This window comes from Lepisma saccharinum, chromosome 2 (genome assembly GCF_977018435.1).
Source record: "Lepisma saccharinum chromosome 2, izLepSacc3.1, whole genome shotgun sequence".
Lineage (NCBI taxonomy): Eukaryota > Metazoa > Arthropoda > Insecta > Zygentoma > Lepismatidae > Lepisma > Lepisma saccharinum.
This window is the reverse complement of record NC_139230.1, coordinates 161,442,075-161,465,340: the sequence shown is the minus strand read 5'-3', so window position 1 is coordinate 161,465,340 and position 23,266 is coordinate 161,442,075. Positions and strand designations below refer to the sequence as shown.

At 37.5% G+C, this 23,266-nt stretch overlaps 1 protein-coding gene and 2 non-coding genes across 3 annotated transcripts in view; 2 read left to right on the top strand and 1 right to left on the bottom strand.

Annotated features, from left to right (window-relative positions):
• The window catches only part of LOC145984160 (leukocyte elastase inhibitor-like), a 191,035-nt gene that overhangs the window by 146,038 nt on the left and 21,731 nt on the right, over positions 1-23,266 (bottom strand). The gene's annotated exons all lie outside the window — the stretch shown is intronic.
• Positions 13,681-13,753, top strand: TRNAR-UCU (transfer RNA arginine (anticodon UCU)). Its single transcript has one exon. It is a non-coding gene; the product is annotated as a tRNA-Arg (tRNA).
• TRNAR-UCU (transfer RNA arginine (anticodon UCU)) lies at positions 23,060-23,132 on the top strand. Its single transcript has one exon. It is a non-coding gene; the product is annotated as a tRNA-Arg (tRNA).

Genomic DNA, 23,266 nt, shown 5'->3' with positions numbered 1-23,266 from the left:
CTGCTTCGAACCAACATAGTTTCATTCCTTAAAACAACACAGGATGTAGAATACAGAAGTAATGAAAGTAGCGGTGGAAAATTTGCCTACCATTATCTTTGCCGTTGAGTGTCCACGTCTTAAAATGACGGTAACTTCAGTTATTACATTCTTTATTGATTGATTTATCGATTTGTTTTATTTTACTTCGCTTTTTTGTGTCACTTTTGGCTAATTTGCGAAGATGGGGATGAGTGATGATGTGATGAAATTGATCAATGGAACCCCTGGTGTCGTAGCGCGATGTGCTAACCACTCCGCCACAGGGGCTGGCTAAGTTACTTTCTTAAATAAGTAACTGGGGCAATGTAATTTATTTGATTTATTTTACTTAGCGTTTCTGCCACTTTCAGCTAATTGCAAAGATGAGAATGAATGGTGATAACATGAAATAGTAGATGAAGGAACAATGAGAAACACATATGGACAACTCACAACACAAGCCTCAGATATGATTTTCTGGCTATGCGTTCAGACGCAAGGGCTTCGTTAGACTGCAAAATAGAGTCCACGTGGAAGTTAGGATGATATTTGGGTGTCTTGAGAAAAACAATGCAACTGTAACTCAGTTACAATGAAATAATCTTTCCGAATAATATACTGTAAGTCAGGGTGCGAAATCACTGCAGATTGTGGGGGGGGGGGAGCAGGGTCGCCATTAGGGAACGCGAGGCCCTTTGCGAACTATATCTGCGAGGCCTTTGTGCTATGTAACGTTAAAATATCAATAACATCTGTTTCTCGTAAAATTCTTCTCTAACGCCAACCTGGTTATTAGAATTGTGTAATTATTACCTATTGTTAAGCACGAGCGCGCGTTCGCAGTATCGCCGTTTAGCACTAATAAAATTTAAAAAATTGGCAACCAGCTTTTCTTAATGACTGCTGATTGAGACCTTGTTTTAGCCATACAAGCCCTAGAAAAAAAATGTTATCCTGTGTTGTTCGCAGCCATGTATTGTAAATTTACCCTTGTTGTTGATATGTATTTTTTCTGCCAGAAAACACACTAAATACGGAAAGGGGATCATGACAGCAAGAGCCGGCCCCAGGGGGTGGCAACTCGGGCGCTCACCCGAGGCCCGCGCTCTAGGGTACACCACGCTAGATAAAATAATAGTTTGTGTGGGTTCTTGTTAGGAGTTTATAGGATGCTGGTGCTTTCAATTAAGTAACTAACCTGATATAGCCTGCATTCGTATCTTATTTTGACATACTTAAACATATCCAAAATTACTAAAATCATAAACAAAGTAGCTACTACATAAATATAGTGTTCCAAATATTTGTATCAAAAACACTTAACATATATTGTTTATTACTTATAGAATGAAATATGATATGAAAATATTATTTTATGTAAGCAATGCAAATTCACTACAGTGTCAAAATTCAATGAATAGTAAAGAAAACAATTATGTTATTGGATACGATTACATATGGTTACTTTTTTTAGTTAATGTAAGAATATGATATTGAACATTCTCGGTTTTGCAGTTAAATATGTACTAGGGGTACATGAGATTGATTCAGTGATCGATTTGTTGTTTTAAGTTCACTTTATGCACAGAGAGGCTAATCGGGACTGGACCTACAGTTTAAAGTGGGATCCGAACCACTGTTCCATTTGCCTCGACCTGGTATCAAACCCGGGACCCCTTGATTATAAGGCAACGACGTACATCAGAATGAAAACGAAATGAACATGTAATAGTGTTTACATTATGATTTTATAGGAGACCTGTACTTCAGACTAAGGAACAAAAATTGAAAAGAGAAATTAATTAAACTTCCCGCAAATATTTTATGCCCCAGGACCCGTAATGCAAGATTATGCCCTGCCAAAAACTTAATGACATACGATATTCGTTTCAAGACCTCACGCCAGTGCTGCTTTTCCTGTGAAATCCTGTCCTTGTTGCTCATCAATAGTTATGTTTTTCTGCAGTCTAAATTCACATTCGGTCCATTTTTTAAAGCATTGAATTTGACTTTCTGATATTTTATGGTTTTGTAGTCGATAGCTTAAATGCCTCCAATCATCACAGCCTTCATTTCCCAGCATGCCCCCACCCTTCTTCCCAAACAGCTTACAACAAAAACAGAAAATCTTATCTTTCCTCTTCGAGTAGACCAACCACCTTCTGTAGACAGTTTCCCCATTTTGCATAACACGCTTGAAAGTATCGATTATCACCATTAATTGGGTAATCATGATTTACGATGCAAATAGGGCTCTTTTGAATGTTTGAATCAAATTCGGAACTCTAAAACTGACGGCCACTCACCTGGATCTAAAAGCGGAGGCGATCTGTCACCAAACTCAGAAGATGAACATGAAACATATTCCTCCTCGCAATTAGTTCCTACATTTGGCACCTGGTTCACAGACGATCTACATTTAAGGTCACCGCCGCCACTAGTACATAAGACTTGGACTATAACGCGAACACACTCCGTAACACCACCATCATCATCATCCACACTAACAGAGGCGAGGCGTCCGGTCATCCGGAATTCGGCGATTACAAATCAAAATAATAAAGATATTGCTTTTTAAATATTTTAGAGAAGAAGAAAAATAAATCAGAATATTCGAATATTTGAGCGAAATTAGTCAAGTAACACCATTAAACAGCTAGAAATACGCATCGAAAGGAGAGCCCAGTTCTACACCCTCTTCCCCGTGCCCAACCGTCCCGCTGCGTTTCCGTTGAGTGCAATGGTGTCAGGCGGGCCAGCTCATCGCAGCAGGTCTGCGAATCCAAGGTCCTTTGACCACTTTTCCCCCGCTTTTGAAGATCTGGTCATAAGAGACCTTTTTTTGAGCCTCCTTGTTTACAAACACGGCAGGGTTTCTGTGACATCAAGATGAAACTTCTCAGAATGTCCAGCACTATAAAGCATGCATGCAATGCTGTTGTTTTTTAAGAAAAAAAAACATATTGAAGAGCATCACAACGCAACTTACACAGAATACATGAAAGTAATGGTGCATAGAAAAAAATATAAGTAAGCAAAAGCATAAATTTCCCCGCGGTTAGTGCTAGAAAGAACTGGAAAAAAAGCAGTTCTGGATCCATTCTATTTTCTTCATAGTATTTCATCTTTTAATTTCTTTGGATCCTGCGGTTCAAATATCGATTTCTGGGGGAAAAATGTTCTTGGTTTACAAAACACGAAGTATTTTCTGCTGTTTTGTGTTTACTATGCTTACAAATGACAAGATTGATCAAGATTTTTGTTCTCGAGGTGATAGACATACTTACTCAAACAGAACCTTTTCCCTTTCACACCAGGGATGGCCAAAAATATCAGGATTCCGGAAAATCTAAACAATCTCGATTCAAAAATTCTACTACCCGGATTTCGGGAGCAATCCGAATTTCGGAGAGAGAAGTTTAACAATTTTTCCATTTTTTTTTTAATCTCTACTTCACACGTCATGTACGAACACTGTTATCATCATTATCAATGTAGGAATACCCCCTCCCCTTCCCCTTCCCGGGTTGAAAGATTGACCCTGACGATTGGCAAGTCTTGCGATGACTACGTAAAAATATCGCGCTTCGCCACTGCACACTAAACACTTGACGTCAAGTGTATCTACATTATTTCCGTCTATCGTGGCGAAATTCGAAATGGAAACTGTATTTACAGGCAGCAAGATTTTCTCGATGACACACTTCTGAGATTTTAAAAACGAGTCCTTTTCTTCCTTTTTTTAGCCTTTTGGAATCCAGATTCAAATTTACGAAATTTGTCCCATTCCCTGAACATTCGTATAATCGCGATCCTATACACACCCGCACGCACTACTGTGTCAAACAAGAATGACTTGAAATTTGTTGACACTTCGGCATGGTTGTAATATCTGGCAAAATCTGGAAACGTTCCTTCCCTGGGAAGGTTTGAGAGGCAATAAAAATAAAGTACTCATATCTCCAGATCTTTACTTCTATTTCATCTGCGGGGGCAATATGCCGACCCAAGGTCCTTTGACCTGCACACCGCCTGCCTTGAGAGGCCTGTTTCTGAAGCCCCTTTCTGGAAATGGATGAAATTGTAAAGTTTGACGTCAGAGGGGGGAAGGCCGCGGAAGAAAAACCAGTACACTCCTGATTGAAAAGTGAAATAACCTTGTGTAATTTTTGTTGTATTCGTGTGTTCCTTATGATTTATTTTTGTAGGATTCTCATTTCATATCTAAGTTTGACATATAAATACTGTCGTCAAGTACAGTAAAACGCAATATTAAAAAACTGATATTTTTTTCCATGTTTCGTTCCGACAAGGAGTTTCGAAAAAAATATTGAGAAGACAAATTTGACGTGGCAAATTTTAAAATTGGCGTTCATTTCTTTACAAGCCCTATTTACAATCTGAAGTGATTGTAATATCACCAAATAAGAGACAAAAGATTGACGCCAATCCTGTGTTGCGAATTGCTTGCCTAAAAAGTCGGGAAATTACTACACATGCAGCAAAGCTAAAATGAAAACACAATGAAAATAAATTCTTGCATACTGAGGTTTGCTTAAATGCTGCAGTCATATTTCAGTGCATAAAAGTGAAAGGCAAATTTTTGATTGTGCCAGCAATTGGACTGTTTTCAAAGTATATTTATGGCTACTTTTCTGATTTTACGTCACTTTTCTGCCTCTTTTGTCAAATCGTAACGATGACCATGAATGACGCTTATATAGAATTGAAGAAGGGACACTCACAAAGGAACATCCAAGCCCACGTCAGGATTCGAGCGAGTGCATTTCTTGTGAGAATTAGATATTTGAATAGTAGGAATTTAAAAAATGGGATGATATGAGTGAAGCAAAACATCTGAACTTATCTTTAATTTTGAAATTCTTCACAGTAATGCTACTACAAACAAGTCCGTGGCGCAAGAGCCGTCTTAGGGTCACTGCCTGCCAATCAGCTTTTCTTTGGGTAACCCGTGGTGAGCGCATCGAATCCCATGCCGCTATTTTCTGGCTTTCGAGACTGGAGCCCTATACTGCTTCTTTTCAAGTATAGTCTGTCCCAGCTATCTCTGGAGCAAGCGAACACAAACACATACACAGAGTATAGCTCCTTAAATGTTCTCACGATGCTGGGTTAACACCGAAGTTTTAAGAGTTCGTACTGGGAATCGAACCCGTGACCACTCGCACCAAAATCTAGAGCGCTAACCAGTAGACTTCGCGGGAGCCCTCTTGACAGCAATAGGTACGCTAAAATTTATTTATGTAATATAAAATAACATTCTCCGAATTTCATCTAATCACCATTCATCATCGTCGCCACGACCCGGACAGAAAACAGAGAAATGCATTTTCTATCCTTTGGGTGCCTATTTGTCTATTTGATTCAGAGCTTTTGCTGACTACAAATCCGCACACCTACCCATTTCTCTTGAACACAGGAGCGTTACGTCCTTTGCACTAATGGAGTATTTATTAGACACTCGGTAGACGGTTTCATCCTGCCGCTGCTGTTGTAAACACAAGAGGTTGTATATTAAAGAGCTCAGCGGATCTTCAAGGCTTTGATGCCGACTCTTGTTTGCGTCTTTTCGCGGAGCGGCACACCCTCAAATTTATTGGGCCTCAGTTTTCAGACAAATAACAATTTTATTATGCCTGTCCTCGGTCGAACATTAGGCAGGAAATCAAGAAAAGTTGGAGTCACAAATGGGTCGTTGATCCTTGTCGGCGATTTTTCACTGGTGAGAGGGGACATAGTTGTCCGTTACCAGAAATACAACTTCGTTGTGACGCAATTTTTCTTTTCACCACAATTATGTTTCAAACTAACTAACTAACTCTCTAGCCTTCTTAAACCCGAAGGTTCATGGCTGCAGCAACATAGGCCTTCCATCTGTCCCTATCTTGAGCAAGATCTATATACTGTTTCCCATCCCTACCGATTTCCTTTAGGTCCATCTCAACGTTGTCCCTCCATCTTCGTCTTGGCCTTCCTACAGGTCTCTTACCATCAGGTTTCCCAACAAGAATTCTGTAAACTCCTCTTTCCTCTCCCATTCGTGCCACATGGCCTGCCCACCTAAGTCTTCTTGATTTAATTATTCTAATAATATCTGGACATGAGTACAAATTATGTAGTTCTAAATTATGTAACCTTCTCCACTCACCTGTCTCCTCATCCCTTTTAGGTCCAAATATTTTCCTAAGGATCTTATTTTCAAATACTCTCAATTTATGTTCCTCTTTCAATGTAAGGGACCAAGTTTCACATCCATATAATACTACAGGCAAAATTACTGTTTTGTATATTTTAACTTTTAGTTTCTTAGATATTAAACGAGAAGACAAAAGTTTGTGAAGAGAGAAGTAACATGCATTTCCTGAATTAAGCCTACTTTTTATTTCCTCTTTAATATAATTTTCATTTGTTAATATTACTCCTAAGTATTTAAATTTGGAAACTGGTTCAAACGAGTTGTTATCAATAATTAGATTTTGATTATTACCTAACACTTGGTTTCGGCCTGTAAGCATATATTTAGTTTTCTCTTTGTTAACTTCCAAACCTATCTCTTTAGCAGTTTTGAAAAATATTTTAGCATTATTCTTAATTGTATTCACATCATCCCCCAGTAAGTCTACATCATCTGCATATGCTAACAACTGAGTCACACCATTTAATTTTAGTCCTTCTTTAGTTTCTCTTACCTTCCTTACAGCATATTCTAAGGCAAAATTAAAGAGCAATGGAGATAATGCATCTCCTTGTTTTAACCCATCATGAATTGTAAATTTGTCAGACATATTATTACCCACACGAATTTTACTTTCTGTTTCACTGGTGCATATTTTTATCATACTAACAAGCTTCTTAGGTATTCCAAACTCTACTAATATATTATATAATTTATCTCTTTTGACCGAATCATATGCTTTTTTGAAATCAATGAATAGCTGATGGACATTTTGATTATATTCCCACTTTTTTTCAAGTGTCTGTCTGATGTGAAAAATTTGATCTGTAGTTGATCTGTTACGTTTAAATCCACATTCATAATCACCTATAATTTCATTAGCATATGGGGTTAGTCTTGTTAAAAGAATGTTAGACAATATTTTGTATGTTGTTGAGAGTAGAGAAATTCCACGGTAATTACTGCAGTTCATTTTATCACCTTTTTTAAACACAGGAACAATAATGGATTCTTTCCACTGTTGAGGGATTTCTTCTTTATTCCATATTAAACAAATTAATTTATGAATTTGACATATTAATGAATTTCCACCATATTTTATTAACTCAGCTGGTATTAAATCAATGCCAGGTGCTTTATTATTCTTTAGCCTTTTAATAGCATCTTTAACTTCAGTCAAGTTAGGTTCTGGAACTAAAGGTTCTGCTGTGTGTACTTCATTTACTTCTGATTTATCTCCTACATGGACATTTAAAAGGTCATTAAAGTAGTTCTTCCATCTATTTAGAATATCGCTTGGGTCAGCTAGAAAATCACCGTCTTTATCTTTTATCAAGTATACTTTAGGTTGCCACCCCTTTCTAAATTCATTTACACCTTTATATAAATCTCTGATATTTTTATTTTTGCTGTTTGTTTCAATTTCGTTAATTTTGCTTTTCAAGTAATCTCTTTTTTTACTTCTAAACGTGCGGTTAACTTCTCGCTTTATTCTATTATAATTGCTTAGATTTGTATCATCCATGTTATTTAACCACCTAAGTCTAGCCTGATTTCTTATTTCTATTAGATTATGACATTCATTATCAAACCATGGCTTACTTTTTCTTGGTTTATGGTATCCTATACTTTCTTTAGCTGCTGATTCTATTGCATTACGTATGTGCTCCCAATTCTTATTTACGTCTGTTTCATTTATATTTTCATCATCATTTAAATCCTGCAAAACATCAAATCTATTTGACAGTTTAATTTGGTAATCTTTCTTAATTCTTTCATCAGCAAACTTTCCTGTATCAAATTTTATAACTTTTAGATTTTGTTGATTATGATTTATCACTGAGAGTCTTTGTCTTAATTTAGCAATTACTAAATAATGGTCACTGGCACAGTCAGCACCTCTATGTGTACGAACGTCAATTATACTAGTATGCCTTCTCTTATCAATGAGAATATGATCTATCTGATTATGAGTTTTACCATCTGGAGAAGACCAGGTATATTTATGGATATCTTTATGTTTAAAAGTGGTACTTTTCACAATTAAATTCTTTGAGGTTGCAAAAGTAATCAATCTTATACCATTATCATTACTTAATTCATGAAGACTTTCTTTACCAATCGTGGGTTTAAATGTCTCTTCTTTGCCAATCTGTGCATTACAGTCACCTAACAGAATTTTCATATCATACTGGGAAAATTTATCAAAGACCTGTTCTAACTCTGTATAAAAATCATCTTTAGTATTATCATCTTTATCTTCCGTTGGTGCATGTATGTTTATTAAAATAATTTTACACCACCTACCCTGTAAAACTGCATATGATATCCTATCATTAATAAATTCTACTGTTTTAAGAGCCGAGATAATTCTATTATTTATGAAAAAGCCTGTTCCAAAATTATGATTTTCAGTACCACCATAGAAAAAAGTATAATTTTTAGTTTTACAATTCCCTTCTCCTGGCCACCTAACTTCCTGGACAGCTACTACATCTAATTTATACTTCACTATCTCATTAACTGTACACTGAAATGCCCCAGGCCGGTAAAGGCTCAGAACATTCCAGGTGCCTAATTTAATATCCTTATTCCTAACGTAGATCTTATCCTTAGTCCAGGGACCTCCCAAAGTAGTCCCCACCCGGAGATCCGAACGGGGGACTATTTTACCTCCGGAATATTTTACCTTGGGAACATCCATGGCCTTATATTTCTGTTTCTTGACATGTCTTTTTACAGTGCAGAGTTGTCAGCTCTACGCCTAACCCCCAATATGAATGGAGGAACTACTACACAAGACAAACACAAACATATTAGACAGCACAATTACTACACAAGACGAACACAAACACATTAGACAGCATAACTACTACACAAGACACACACAAACACATCACAACTATAACACAATATAAACACAAACACATCACAACTACTACACAATATAAACACCACACACACACACACACACACACACTCACACAAATCATTATTAACACGTAACACATAACATAATTAACACAAATTATTGGTTGTTAATATAGGTTGTTAATAAAATACAATGACACCTGTGAATTCTTGATCTCATCTACCACCATATGTAAGATGTAAACAACTACGTGTATGACATGTAACTACGGTTCCGAAATTCAGTAGAAAGTACACAACAAAGATCAAGTATTGATCCGAAGTAAATTTCTCGTATCGGACAAACGGCTGAAATTTGCTATGACCATTTTAGAAAAATTTCATTTTTAGACATATACATTTGTACATGTTTCTAGATATCAAAACCAATGTTCAAAAAAAATTATTGTCTTTAGTTCTCCTGGGGCAGCCATTTTTCCAACATGGTGCATGGCATTTTTTGCTCAGGTAGCACTTGTCAGAAACCTTAATATCTCAAAAACCATTCGAGCTAGAGACTTGAAACAAAATTCATTTTGTAGCTAATGAAGTATACTTTCTTGTCCTGTGTATTGTCCATGTATATGCCGAATGCCTCTTTACAGCCTCAGCTTTTGATCAATTATGTTTCTCTTCCTTCTATTCGAGTGCAATCTCATTTGCACAAAATATGAGCAAATAACTGATTTGGAAGCGCAAGGCCCTGTGTGGTGGCATGCGTAGCACACCCCTAACGGCGGCCCTGGGGGGAAGGAGCAGACAGACAGACAGATACACATACACACTAGGGATGGCCAGATCCGGATCCTAGCGGATCCGAAATCCGGATCCGGTTCGTTCCGGATCCTAAAATTTTTCGGATCCGGAATTTTCGGATCCGGATCCGTTTTGCCATCATACATGCGCTTCTTTGAAAATTCAGAATGTGTTTATAAAATATTGTTACCTGCTAATATACATATATATATAATATACATACATACACACACATATAATATATATATATATATATATATATATATATATATATATATATATATATATACATATATATATATAATATAGTGTGTGTGCGCGCGTGCGCGATTTGTAATTAATTAATACACTTACAAGGGAGGTCTAAGTCTCCCCCTCCGATTTCCATTAAGCTTGGCAGGTGTATAGAGGCCCCCCCTCAAATGTCAAGATGAGGGGAAGAAGTGGGGATCTGACCCCGATACCACGCAAATATGGCATAGGAAGAAACAGGGGGCATAGGGCTTCTCTATACACCTGCCAAATTTAATGGAAATCGGAGGGGGACATAGGGGTCAGATGATCCCCACGTCAATTTGTCCTCATCGAGACATTTGAGGTGGGTTTTGCCCACTAAAACAGTTTTTTAGCCGAAAAAAAAACACGTATTTCTTCCTTTGGGCTCCTCTATACACCTGCGAAGTTTCATGAAAATCGGAGGGGGACAGAAGGGTCAGATCCTTACTTCAATGTCCTCATCTTGACGTTTGAGGGGATTTTGCCCCCTAAAACAGTTTTTAGCTGAAACAAAAAAACACGTATTTCTTCCTTTGGGCCTCTCTACACACCTGCGAAGTTTCATGAAAATCGGAGGGGGAAACAGGGGCCAGATCCTTACTTCAATTTGTCCTCATCTTGACATTTGAGGGGATTTTTCTCCCTAAAACAGTTTTTAGCTGAAACAAAAAACACGTATTTCTTCCTTTGGGCCCCTCTATACACCTGCCACGTTTCATGGAAATCGGAGGGGAACACAGGGGTCAGATCCCCACTTCAAAATCGGAGGGGGACACAGGGGTCAAATGCCCACTTAAATTTGTCCTCATCTTGACATTTGAGGGGGCTTTCCCCCTAAAACAGTTTCTTAGCCGAAACAAAAAAAAACACATATTTCTTCATTTGGGCCCGTTTATTCACACACCTGCCAAATTTTATTGGAAATCGGAGGGGGACATAGGGGTCAGATGATCCCCACGTCAATTTGTCATCATCTAGACATTTGAGGCTGGTTTTGCCCCCTAAAACAGTTTTTTAGTCGAAACAAAAAAAAAACACGTGTTTCTTCCTTTGGGCCCCTCTATACACCTGCAAATTTTCATGAAAATCGGAGGGGGAGACAGGGGTCAGATCCTTACTTCAATTTGTCCTCATCTTGACATTTGAGGGGATTTTGCCCCCTAAAACATTTCTTAGCTGAAACAGAAAAACATGTATTTCTTCCTTTGGGCCCCTCTATACACCTACTACGTTTCATGGAAATCGGAGGGGAACACAGGGGTCAGATCCCCACTTCAAAATCGGAGGGGGACACAGGGGTCAAATGCCCACTTAAATTTGTCCTCATTTTGACATTTGAGAGGGGTTGCCCCCTAAACAGTTTTTTAGCCGAAACAAAAAAAAACAACACGTATTTCTTCATTTGGGCCCGTTTATACACACACCTGCCAAATTTTATTGGAAATCGGAGGGGGACACAGGGGTCAGATCCCCACTTCAATTTGTCCTCATCTTTTTTAGCTAAAAAAAAAACCCACATATTTCTTCCTTTGGACCCCACTATACACCTGCCAAGTTTCATGGAAATCGAAGGGGGAACACATAGGTCAAATGCCCACTTAAATTTGTCCTCATATTGACATTTGAGGAAGGTTGCCCCCTAAAACAGTTTTTTAGCCGAAACAAAAAAAAATCACGTATTTCTTCCTTTGGACCCGTTTATACACACACCTGCCATGTATCATGGAAATCGGACGGGAACACAGGGGTCAGATCCTCACTTAAATTTGTCCTCATCTTGACATTTGAGGGGGTTTTGCCCCCTAAAACCGTTTTTTAGTTGAAACAAAAAACACGTATTTCTTCCATTGGGCCCCACTATACACCTGCCAAGTTTCATGGAAATCGGAGGAGGACACTTAGATAACCTCCCTTGTTAGTCTTACACTTTGTAATTATATAACACTGCATATATTATAATGTTTAATTTTAATTTGTAAAACTGTAACTGTAGAGCAATTGTATAATTTTTGTATAACATTTCTATCTTGTTATATGTGTTAATGGTTTAATCCTGGAATGGAATGTCACATTTATGTGTGTTTTCATTTCCAATACATTCGAAAGAATACATATTCGTTTCAATGCCATTTACAAAATCACCTCTGACATTTTATGTTAAACAAGTAAGATTATTTTTGTGCACGAGTGTGTTAGCCGAAGCGTAGCAAAGTATTTTAGGAACAACACTTGAAAATAAATCTTGTAGGACTAACTAATGAAAAATTTCTTTGTAATCGAAGATCATAATACCTTTTAAGCTGTGGTAATATTATAATGGGATTGAGATACGAAACTCTCGGATTCGGATTTTCGGATCCGGATCCAGATCCGAAACTTTCGGACCCGGATCCGGATCCGGAATTTTCGGATCCGGAACTTTCGGATCCGGATCCAAATCCGAAACTTTCAGACCCGGATCCGGATCCGGAATTTTCGGATCCGGATCCAGATCCGTAACTTTTGGATCCGGATCCGTTTGGCCATCCCTAATACACACACATACGTATATATGTATAATGCCGTTAAATATGTGTCAATTATTAAATAATCAAATTATGTTTTAAAATATTCAATATTTTATATGGACTGTATTTCATTCAAAATGTAATTGCAAATTGAAGATTTTCATGTACTACTAATGCTATGAACAATGATTTGCGCAAGGGAAGAGGGCCAAAAATAAGAGACATAAAGAATACAATAGTTTCCTGTATAAAATTCACATATAAGTGCTATTACGATTATTATTAATATACTTTGCTAACGAAACGCGATGAGAAATGGATTTTGATTTGATTTAGTTTATTTTACTTCGCGTTTTGTGCCTCTTGGCTAATTTGCGAAGATGGGGATGAGTGATGAAATGATGAAATTGATGAATGGACATTCACAAACAACCAAGCCCGACCGGGATTCGAACCCGGGACTCTTGGCTTCGCAGCGCGATGTGCTAACCACTCAGCCACAGGGTCGGGCGATGAGAAATGGAGAAGAAATAAGTAGGTCTAATTACTGTGACGTGGGAATTGCTGGCTGGATTCATTTTCCTAAGAGATGAGGCTCTTTGATGTCAGTTATGTTATCGATAGTATTCCAGTCAATTATATTCGAATCCCAAACTAATTGTTTATGTTCGTTTTTAAAATAAAAACTCTCCCCCCGGAAGAGTTTGGTGGGGGGAATACCTCCTGTTCCCCCCGGGATTTCGCACCCTACCGTAAGTACACGCTTTGATTTTACGATCTACCGAGCACCAATTGCTACCCCAAGTGCCAAGGTAACTGCCCCCTCCCCACTTCTACGATTTTTTTCACTTCGGCTGATAAACATTAACGAATTGCACTGCCACAATAAAAAGAAGGCTCATGAAGCTTCTATTGGTAACAAATGCATAGCAAGTATAACAAATGAGCATCGCGATAACCGTACATAGTTCAGTAATGAATTTACTTATCTATTACGTCTTTCCTTTACGGGGTGTCCATTTGGCGCAGTGGATAGCGCGTTGGACTTCTAATCCAAAGGTCGTGGGTTCGATCCCCACAAGGGATGCAATTGTTTTTTTTACTTTGGAGTGACATATTTTCAAACGTATAGTGACAACCGTTATTGCATTTTTTTTATTACTTTACGTTGCTCTTCTTCCACTTCTGAGTTAATCAATCAATCAACAACAAAAACAAGAAACAACTTTCCACGACATGCTTTTACTACAAGAACAAATTACACTAATACAAATCAAAGGCCATCCAAAAAACATCTGAAAGTGACAGAAAAGTGATACCAACAATATTGCTCTCGGAAGTGTAAAGAAATTGGCTTGAAATTTTTTTTGGCACTTTTTGAAATCGCAATGTTTACATAATAATGTGTCATTATAACAAAAATAATATTTCTGTTTGATAACATATATGGCTTTTACAAATTTAAGAAGACAGTTTCCATGCTTTATCATCTCAAGATTTATCCAAATCATAATTTTTGGTGATTTATTTGTATGCGAACTCACTTAAAATAGTATGCTGTCAACACAGGTAATGAATGAAAGAGGCAGTCCACAAATATCCTGCCCTTCTTCAAATTTCAGCGACCGCCTATGGCGAGAAAACGATCTTTGTTTTAATCCCTAAATGTGAAGGTTGTTATTGACGAGTAATCTCTCTGAAATTTAGAATAAATATAATCGTTGACAATAATAATGTGTTTAAAATCAGCAAATGCCAATCTTCGTGACTGTTCTTACACGTTTATGCAGTGCCAGCACTGCTTGCACCAAGTTGCTGAGGAAGTTTGTCAGTATATTGTTTAGTGTACCACGGATTTACTGATGAAGAAATAAAATAAAATCTTGGCTCGAAATTAATAATCAGGCCCAAACGTTGTTAAAAATTCACGCCATACATGTCGATGTTGAGAAGCGAAAACCAAAAGACAGGAACGGAAAATAGAGAATCAAAGAGCACATTATTATTTAATACAAGTTGTCCAAAACGATTCACATGCTAACATATCATCTTTGAAAGTATATGAGTAATATGCGCGGGCGTAAAGAATATCAGCTATGAATATCACTCCGGATAACTTTATAGGATTTATAAATATTCGATTGATTCCTACAGCCAGGAATCCACAACAATTTTGAGAGTAATATTTATCTCAACACTGGTGTAAGAATTAAGCATACTGACTGCGTTCTTTGTATGTGCAAGAATGTTAGAAATCCGAACGTATGGCAACACACTCGATACAATCTGTAGATAAATATGTAGAGACTGAATTGGCGTATATCTTCAGTTGCTTTGACAGCAGGCTTCTATTGATAGATATTGGAACATGTGATACAAAATTTTCAGTGTGAAATCATTGATTCAAAAGATATTCACAATATAACTCATAACATCCTTGTGGAAGGTTCGAACAATCATCATTCAGATCGTGATTTCGTAATACCAGCCACATTTATTTTTAAAGGGGCCATTTTCTTCTCATCTTCTCAATCAGTTTAATGGGCCTCCCCCATGGCGCAGTGGTAGCGTCATTGCCTTGTAATCAAGGGGTCCTGGGTTCGATATCCGGTGGAGGCACAAGTGGTTCGGATTCCACTTTAAACTGTAGGTCCAGTCCCGATTAGCCTTAATGCGCATAAAGTGGACTTAAAACACCAAATCAATCAAAACCAATCAATCAGTTTAACTTAATTTTCTACTTTTAATTCAGGACAGACCGATACAGGTATCGTACCCGGGATCTCTAGCTTTTGAATGCGTTTCGTTGACCACTCGCTACGGAAGTCGACAGACCACTCCCGTATGACTTCTGTCGATATGGTAGCCTTTACAATAATTTAATTTAAGTTCACTGGTGAAAAGACATTCACAACGACACTTGCATGCCATACGATTTGTTCTTGAAATCTTTGACGTTTTAATTTTCGGTCACAACTAGTGTTGCTCACGGGACGGGACATGTCCCGTCTCGTCTCGTTTTCGAGACGAGACACGAGACGGGACAAGCCTTTTGAAATTCGAGACGGGACGAGACGGAATGCCTTTCTCGTCTCGTTTTCGAGACGAGACACGAGACGGGACGAGACGGCTTTTGAAAAGTCTCGTCTCGTCTCGAATGTCTCGAAAAAATAAAAGCAAAATATTTAATCAATTGCAAATACTTGTTTGCTTGGAATAAAGTATTTCAATTAAAAACGTTGATAAGCGCGTATTAAGTCAAAAGAAGACTATTCTAGAGAGAGTAATGAATGAATACTTAAACTTATTTTCAATACTCTATCGAAACACAGCATTACTCCCAATTTTTGTTTTTCAATTTATTCCAGATTAATAACTTTATGTTACGATAGTACTCCAGATACCAATACAATTCTGAATAATATCAAGTAAAAGGGCAAGTAGAGAAGGTGGAAGGAGGGGCCAAAAGATCGTGGAGTGTCTGCGTCCGAGGTTTATCTTGTAAAAATAGTCTCAGCTCTATAGGTTGGAAAGATAAACGGACCGACGGATATGGTTTACTATTGTCATTTAATTTTTACATCAAAGGGTGTACAGAAGTTCATGTTATTAGGAAGTAGGAAAAACACTGTGGGAAACATGGCAGTACAAATTGATAAGGAGTTGTTGGGAAAGTTATTAAGGAGTCCAAGATATTAGCAAAACTAAGAAGGAGATAATTAGGGACAAATAATCTTGCATTATCCCACTCCGAACACCTGAGAGCTAAAGAGGAGGAGAAAATACGGGAAATATGGAAAGAAGTAATTTGGCGATTTTAGTGTTTACCATGACAAGATTTACCACATGATTATTTGCACGGGTTGTGAAATTTTTAGAATGTTATGGAAATTTCGGAAATGTCTTTGTTGAGAAAATTCTTGTTGTTTCCCTCAGGCATTCTACAGGTGGTTGGATTCGATTTTTTTACGTCCATTTGAAGATTATTTCCAATGCTTTTTTTTTATTTATTTATTTCTTATTTAAGGAGAATACTATTCCTTGGATTGTAATAACGAAGTACTGAGCCTGATATAGAACAGATTTCAAATGACGGAAGTGCACTAAGTTCTGTATAATCGTCGTAGAAGGAAACTTTGTTCTATTAGGGGACTCCCCGATGGTACAGTGGTAGCGTCGTCACCTTGTAATCAAGCGGTGCTGGGTTCGATACCCGGTGAAGGAACAAAGTGATTTGAATCCCACTTTAAAGTGTGGGCCCAGTCCCGATTAGCCTTTCTGTGAATTAGATGAAGGAATATTGTAGCTGTTCTTTTTATTCTGTTTACGTTTCAAGTTTATGAGCAAAATACATGTAGTATCTACTGTCTACATTTTCAATCGTTACTAAACAAATTTCACAAAGTAGTTTTATCAAAATTCAGAGAGAAGCTGACACCAATATCAGGGTGGCGGGAGCCTGTTTACGGCCAGGGTATATTCCGAGACTATTTCTCGCCTTTCCCCACTGACAGAGGTTTCGCTTTGAACAATAGACACCGTTGCTTCAGGGGGCAAACACCAAACATAGGGGCGAGGTTTACCAGCAGTAGCGGGTAAGTGCCATAAATCCAGGCCTAAAGTAGGAATGAAGGTTGATGCAAGGGAGGGGCAATAAAAATTCTGTAATTTGCTTTGCTTGCTGACAGGAAGTTTTGCAGGAAAAGCTGAAAAGGAAAACGGCAGACTTTGAATGAAAGAGGGAGAGTGAACACAGGTTCTTTGTATTATTCGCCGACACACAAGCTTCCATTTCGGTGAGGCTATCAGCAGCGAAGTTATTAGAGGGTTGGAAGCAGTGACGACGCCAGAGGAGGCAAGTGGACGCCAAATGTCAGACACTTCGCCCCCCCCCGGGCCCTCCAAATGAAGTTAATTAAATATCGAATAATAAAAGAGTTCATTTATAAGAGTATGACGATTTTCACCTTTTCAAAGTGGTGTATTCTGCATGATATCACTTTCCTGCTTATAAGATTCGAGCGCCGACCTGGGCATAGGTGATTTCTCATTCATTTATGTCCTGTAATAGCCGAGATTAACTAAGTTTTAACCAGTCTTAAGAACTGGGAAAAAGTGTTAAATATGGATGGTTTAAAACATCACGAATATTTTCAGGACCACAAGACATCATCTGTAGTACGCGCAAATTATTCTAATCGTGGTCGTTAGTGACAACGCTAATTATTAAAAGACATTCAAAGTTGATTCAAGATTTGGTTGGTTGGTTTATTTGGTGTTTTAAGTCCACTTTATGCACAGTAAGGCTAATCGGGACTGGGTATCGAACCCAGGACCAAAGGTGATCGAAGAAAACCCGACACTCAATATCAGTTGTTGTGGATTCATCGCTGTTTCTTACTATTCAGGGACTTGAATTTCCAGATGATGAGTCTGAGGAAACCTTAACAAAGGGAATTTCTTCGATACTTTTGAAGTTAATGAGGGGATATTATTTGGAAATGTATTGAACGTGAACCTTAAAATGCAAATTACACTTAAAATTCGATACAAAACATATCGCGGGCAGGTAAAAGAATGCTTATTACGTAGGATTTGCCACTCTTCAATCATTAGATGCAGGTTCGCTCTTTCTCGTACATATCAAAATCGAAGAACTTCTTCCGAAGAACTCCATAGGTACTGTATTTGTGTAGCACGGACATACGTTGGAGTGGTAGAGTAAGAGTAAGTAATGCCAGGGTCAGAATATTTCTTGAATTATGAGATAACAGATTTTTTATCCTGTGATAGCATTTCCCTGAAAGGTGAAACACAAATTTTGCCCAAAACTCTTCAGCGTTACGAAGATGGTTGTCCTTAAAATCTTTGAAAAGGCTTGCTGGAAACAGGATGCTGGATGCAAACTGCCTAATTTGACTGTCCTTGCCATTGAGAAGAAATGTCAAGTCGTGGATGTACCAAAGGTGGGCAATGTGTTCTCCAAAGCACATAGAGCAGAATTCTCCTACAGGAGAAGTGCCTTACATTGTTTCTAATACGTAAGAAGATTCATTTCTTCCAACGTCACGTTTATTTTGCAAGAAAATTAAACTCTTCGAAGCATTTTTTCGTCATTTATATTATTATCTTATAACTTAAATATTTATATCAGTAGTTTCATCTCAAGAAAGACGACGAATTATAAAATTATGAATGTCTTCCAATACTTAAATAGGCCACTAGAGACATACCAATAAAAAAGAATTAATGTCTTTATTAAAACGAATCACGTGGAGATAAACTCGTAATCAAGAAGTAAATTTAGGCAGTGAACGTCCACTCTAAATAAAAGACAAACACAAAACACCATACATGAATATAAAAATAATAATAATAATTATTATTATAAGTATTATTATATATGTATATATATATGTGTAGTGTTTTCGGGCGTTTTAATATGACTGCCCCCTTACAATATTTTGTGAAATTCGACTTAGCTGCGGGTGAATTAGTGGATTCTAATATTCTTAAGGTTGATGTTGGGTTTTAAGTCCACTTGATTCACAAATAGGCTAAACCGCGAACCGACCTACAGTTTAAAGTGCGATCCGATCCACTTTGTGCCTCCATTGGGTATCGAACGCGGGGACCCTTCATTACAAGACCTCGACGTTATTACTACGCCATCGGGGAGGCACCCAATTTACACAAATATGTTAATTCCAATAACACGTTATATGTATAATATGATAATGATGCACGTTTGGTGCATCTAAACATATTTTTTTAAACTGTAGCATGTCTAAAAGAATCATTGAAGTTGGGATTTTTATAACTTCAGGAGGCTCGGCTTTGTAAATGTGCGATATAAAATATATGCAGGTTTGCCTTCCACACGTGGTGGTTTTGTCACGTTTCTTCGCTTCGTACAACATACACTTTTGCAGGAACGGCTTCTTGCATCCTCCTGGCGCCTTGCTCTAGGTAAACAAAAAATATATATATTTGTTTAGCATAATGGAGGGTTACTTTTTCCTGCCGAACAAGGATTTTATTGCGATCATACGGCTTTGAATGACAGTATCAATGAAGATTTTTGTACACTACTACTTATAATAATGAGCATAAAATATTAATCAGGAACTTTATTTTTCGTCAACTGGATGTAACATCCTTTTTTGTTATTCAACAAATATTCAATTCATCACCTTTTTTGACATTAAACTTCTTGCCAGGACAGCTGTTTTTATGCAAATTTTGGTGATCTTAACTACACGTAAGCTAGATATTAGCTAATATTCTTGCTGTTATATTATATTACTATTCTTCTACAATCTTTGTAACATTTCATGCAATAAAAATAATAGAATTGATTAATTTACATATTCAAGTGAATAGACCTATGAATTATATTAATGTATTAATTTAAACATTTGCTTAATTGTTGTCGTTAATGTTATTATTATAATTTTTTCTGAAACACTTGGACACCCTCCCCCGACATATATTTCTAGATGCGTGCCTGCCGAAGGATAAATTAGATCAAGCGGTGGTGGTACCGGACTTAGAGGCTAAAGAGAAAACAAAGAAGTATGTGCGTCATAAGCTGAGCATAAGAAACAGCACAATATCACAAAGAAACACTTTTTTGAAACTTATGTCAAGAAGATGTTTAACAATATTAAGAACAATAAATGCTTTCTATTTGTACTTTACTAAGTATTGACATTTAAAATAGTCTTTTGTGTTCGTACTACACATTTAAAAACTTTTTTGTTGCTCCCGAGCCCCAAGCTTAGAATATAAAGAAGAAATGTGCATTTTCATAGTGCACGGAAGTTCGATATTCAGAAAGAAAGAAGGTCTAGTGGAAAACATTTCAAAACTTCCAAAAGGTATAGCAGTAATGAAAAGAACACTCTTGTATGGAAGCCAGAAAAACCACAAGGTAGATTTCATAAGATACCTAGCAATCAGTAACCAACAAACTGCATTTTTAATATTAATGTCCTCATTATTAACGAACCTTATTTATTCTCACCACGCAATGGGTAAAATATTTGGAGCTTTATCCCACTTTCTGGAAAAATATTTTGTGTTTCTGCTACTTTTGACTTTTGTTGGCATGATATCCCGGATCACTTTTACGAGACGAGACGAGACAAAACGAGACGGGACGAGACGAGACGAGACAGAACCCTTCGAGACGGGACACGAGACGGGACAAACGAATATTTTCGAGACGAGACACGAGACGAGACAGCATTTTCACGAGACGGGACGGGACAGACCAAAGTCTCGTCTCGTCTCGTCTAGTGGGCAACACTAGTCACAACACATATTGTCAAGCAATGATTTTGTTTCTATGTGGACAGGCGCTGTGCTTTGGACTCCGACTACAGGACGGCATGGGTTCGAGTCCGCCTGAGTTCAGTCTCTGGGTTTTCGGCCTGTGTATAGGGCCGGTGGGGCAACCCACGCCTCATACAGAATAAAATGTTCATATTATAACTGACACTACATGCATATCTTATATTACAGAAACCAGAGGAAAAGCAAATAACATGTATTACAGGACGAATCCAGAGAGGAGGATATCAATAGAAGACACCGACCAAACCAACATAGCACCTGGAGTTCTTTTACAGGCACGACTTGGCGAGACAACGGATGCTGATTATGTAGAAACACTCTCCCCACTAACACCCCCGATTTAGCTTGAAATAAATAGAATCACTCTTCATAGGAACAAACCCAATGCCCAAATTACCAAAAACCTACCCCAACACATCCTAACCAGAAGCAACCCGCTGTGGTAAACAATCTGTCACCAACTAGCACCAACAACCTTCTAAATGAAACCATAATATATAAATCCACTGTCAACGTAGTGCCCAGGTTTTCCCCCCTTCTTCGTTTTTTTCCAAGGGGAAAATAATATAAGAGTATACCCCGCACACGTATCTTACGCAAATTAAATTTGGAGGTGTTTACTGCCAATTTATGCATGCGGCAGTTTTTTTCCTCTGTCACGCAAAAATCTTATTGTATCTTTCCTCTCTTTTATCTTCGCCTTCACTTTCGCCTTCTAATTATACTTCCGGTAAGTGCCACATCGGCAGACACCGTTTGACGCATCCCTAACAAGCATGCTATGGAGGGCCCCGAGGGGCCTGTGCTTGCTGGGCCCCATTCATCCCGGCGGGCTCTTTGGGGGCCGGGATAACTTAAAATTTCCGATTTCCGACCCCCGTGAGGAAATTGAGGAACTACGAGTGAGTAGCGTAACCCGGTCTCGGAAATCTCCTACAATGGCTGAGGGTTCGACATACTGATCCCATGTCACCCCATTATTACTGGTTGAAGATCTCCACACCTCTAGGTAGGATTGTGAGAGGGAGACTGGAAGTCGGGAAATAGGCCAAGGCGTTATTTATTTATTTATATTTATTATCTTGACCGCACATACCTGCCCCTCAAAAAAAAATCCATTTCACTGCCTGAAGACCGTTAACAAATTCCACGGTCACAATAAAAGGTAGATTCAGGAAGGTTCTATCGATAACAAATGCATAGTGAATGCAACAGGTGGATTGATATCCAAGACTTAAATCAGGTGATTTTTTTAAAAGAAAAATAACTAATTTCAATCACTTTAAATAAATATTTTATAGAATCTTATAGAATCACTTTTGGTGAAAGTACATTAATCTCATAATCATTTAATGGTGTTTATTTGGCTCTAAGAAAGGAAAAAATGAAAGGAAACAAAATATATATACTGATGGGGTGAAGCTCATACGAAAGGAAATGTTGCTGTAAACACAATCAAATTTTTCTTGATTAAACATTCAATATTTTTATAGGCAAAAATAGCAAAAAGGTTGTGTACAATAATATATAAAATACTATTCATGTTAAACCGTAAATAGTGTCTATCATTAACCTTTAAATAAACATGGAAGCTGATATTTTGCAAACTATCATTAAAAATTCACCAAAATTCGGCTACAAAGATTGCAAAAAATATTTTCAGTTACAATTACATAGTAAATCCAGAATGTTTTTCTTTCATTAAACAGTATCAGAAACAGAAAAATGTATATTTACAAATATTTTATCATTTGCTTTAATCATACCACTTAAATATTCTACAGGGCCGTTTACCAAAAAAAGCCTTTCTATAAAAAAAACATTTATGATGCGAAAAATAAAAAAGAAATCGATACAAATAAAAAAAATATCAATGTTTTTTTAAATAAAGATGGTGATTTTTATCCACCCTGTGAAACAATAAATGAAGATTGCAATAACCGTTCATATTTTAGCGGTAGAAACGTAATAACTTCCCTGTCTATTACTGCTATTTCGTCTTTACTTATATATTACGTCTTGTTCCGTACGAAGTGTCCCTTTGGCGCAGTGGATAGCGCGTTGGACTTCTAATCCAAAGGTCGTGGGTTCGATCCCCACAAGGGATGTAACTTTTCATTTTCAAGGACTATATTTTCAAGCGGATACAGCGGCAACCGTTATTGCATTTTTATTGTTAGTCCATTTTTGTTATTTTACAAAGCTTTCCTGCCACTTTTACTAACCGTGGCCATGAAAGTGA